Source organism: Octopus bimaculoides, chromosome 10 (genome assembly GCF_001194135.2).
Source record: "Octopus bimaculoides isolate UCB-OBI-ISO-001 chromosome 10, ASM119413v2, whole genome shotgun sequence".
NCBI lineage: Eukaryota > Metazoa > Mollusca > Cephalopoda > Octopoda > Octopodidae > Octopus > Octopus bimaculoides.
Genome location: NC_068990.1, coordinates 26,169,505 through 26,172,234, shown reverse-complemented (window position 1 = coordinate 26,172,234; position 2,730 = coordinate 26,169,505). Strand labels below are relative to the sequence as shown.

Below are 2,730 nucleotides of genomic sequence, written 5' to 3'. Positions count from 1 at the left end.
CCAGATGTACATCTGTGTATGTATGTGTGTGTGTGTGTGTGTGTGTGTGCTGTGTGTGTGTATTGGGTGTGTGTATTTGTATGTCTATGAGTTAGTGTGTGTTTGCATATCCATGAGAGTACATGTGTGTTTGTGTGTGATGTATATGTGAGAGTTTGTGAGTGTAAGTGTGTGTGTGTAAACGTGTGTGTGTATGTGTGTGAGTGAGTGTAACTCTGTATGTGTGTGTGTATGTATGTGTTTCTATGTCTGTGTTTGCTTTGTTTTTCTTCCAATTAATTTCAAACATTATGAAAGATTTAGCCAAATATCTTTGCTATAATAATTAACCCTTTAACATTTACACTGACCACATCCAACCCAAATACTCTGTTTTATATTCAAACAGGCCAGATCCAGCCTCTCACACCTACTACATAATGTCATTCTAAAAATAATCACAGCATCGAAATCTCAAAGCCACAAAATAATGCTTGATTAATTCAAAACAACACGAATAAACATGCATCACATTTGACATAGTAATCTAAATGCTAAATAGTTAATCTGGAATTTGTAACATAAATTAATGTGAAAGTTTAATGGAAGAAATTAATTTAAATCACTTTAAAACAGGAAGTTTGTATCGTAGAATGAGGGGGCAGTCATGGGCTGGTTGGTAGTGAAAGGGGTACACATCATGTAGTAAAAATGATACACTCCTTCCCACATGACAAAGTGGTATGAACCAGCCACTATAAAGCCAAACAGTCAGTCATTGTAAGGGGTCAATAGGAGTCAGTGTCAGTTATGTGATATATACGAGTTCAAGTTACTGTCAAGGTAGACGTCACAAAGTTATTGTGTTGTAAAGCTTTCAATGATAGCATGACAGACGAGGTAAAGATAATAAAATGCGGAATACAACCACAACATAATGGTGGTGATGAGAAAATTACAGTGCTGACAACAACATACAAGTGGATGAGGATCCATATTATAACACATTATTAACTACATATAGGTGTAGGTGTGGCTGTGTGGTAAGAAGTTTGCTTCACAACCACATGGTTCCAGGTTCAGTCCCACTGTGTGATGCCTTGGGTGTCTTCTACTATACCCACTAGGCTATGCAGCCTCACAACTAAAAGACAAAAAACTAAAAATAAATCAACAATGTAGTGTCCAACTCTCTGGCCATTCTGCTAACAAATCTGCACTCTGCTACCTTGACCAGTTAAAACTTTCTCAAACTTTAGACAAGACTAAAATTCATTACATTACATACTATTAAAAATATCATATCTTTCAAATTTTCTCCAGACGATATCATAGATATATCATATCAACAATAATTGATATCATATTTTTCATATCTTTTCATATATCATTTAAAGAACAAAACCATTTTTGTCCTCCAACATAATCAGATTTTTTTCCTATCTCTCTTCCTAAAAGATATCAGAATTTTCATATCTTCCAATATCTTTGTCTCTTTTCTCTGTTGTATGTTTATATACTTTATCTAACGTCATGCTTTTCGAATCTCATTTAACTTATATCTCATTACTCTATTCTGGGTTTTTTTTCTTTTCCTTAACAGATCATTTGCAATCAAACCAGAAAAACACAAAGATAACAAAAAGCTAAGGATTATTTAAATTTGCAGACAAATAATAAAAACTTTTAAGCAAAAAGGATTAATAAAACTACAATCTGATATCAACTTATAGTCTACACCAAAAGGTAAGTTGACAACTTTGTTTTTTTCACTCAATTAAATTCTTTGGTAGAAATACTTACCAACGCTGTGTCATAGACAATTCTTCCTTTAATTCTGTGCCTACGAAAGTGGAGTATAAGCTCCACCAATGTGGGGATGACTGCTTTGTTGTGGACTTGATTTACTTGAGAACAAGACAGTAGTAAATGGAAGCTCACAACAGAGCGAGTGAACAACAGAGAAACCTCTTTGGAGGAAGGATTCCTGCCATCTAAGTATTATCGCTTGATCGTTCTTGACACTCTAAGAGTGCTGGGCTCACCTAAGTCATGGTTCTTAGGTGTTCTCCTGCTGTTTTTGAAATGGTGCCTTTAGTAGGGGTTGAACCCAGAAACTTCAGGTGATATTTTCCTGAACTGTGGTGAATATTGCTTGGCTATGAAGACTACAGAAAGAACCTGCAATGTGGATCTGTTTAATCTTGGGTTTTTCTTCTACTAAAACTAGTAACAAGTGAATAAAACATTACATAAAACATGTAATAAAGTTTGGTGTCAAAATACTAAATTTAGTGGCTAATAAAGCAATGCGTTTGTGGATGGTTAATGGGTTGGATGTGGTGCTGATGAATGGGCAATAGCTCTTGAAATATGTATATACACACATTATCAATTTTTCTCTCTTCAATCACGTTGTTTACATAGATGTATTTGTATACAAAACATTGTGTGACACAGTATTTATTGACTTACAAACCTTAAATATATTTGGTAGTATATTAATGTCACAAAACGAAATATTGTGTCCCTTAGCGATCAATCATGACACATATATATATGTATGTGTGTGTGTGTGTGTGTGTGTGTATGGCAAATGAAAGACGGAAGACGGAATATACAAGAATTTATTATTAATCAAGACAATTGTTTCGACACATTTAACATCGATACATAACGATCACTGTGAAAGTGACTGTGCTTTACCAGTAAGCTACCAGGTGTAAACCATTTGTTTTATTATCCATTATA

At 34.3% G+C, this 2,730-nt stretch overlaps 1 protein-coding gene across 3 annotated transcripts in view; it reads left to right on the top strand.

Moving 5' to 3' along the window:
- Positions 1 to 2,730, top strand: part of LOC106877481 (heparan sulfate glucosamine 3-O-sulfotransferase 5) — a 471,645-nt gene that overhangs the window by 187,390 nt on the left and 281,525 nt on the right. For all 3 annotated transcript variants that reach the window (XM_052971096.1, XM_052971095.1, XM_014926397.2), the window contains one exon: positions 1,583 to 1,725. The gene's annotated coding sequence lies outside the window, so the exon portion shown is untranslated. The remainder of the gene's footprint in view (positions 1 to 1,582; positions 1,726 to 2,730) is intronic.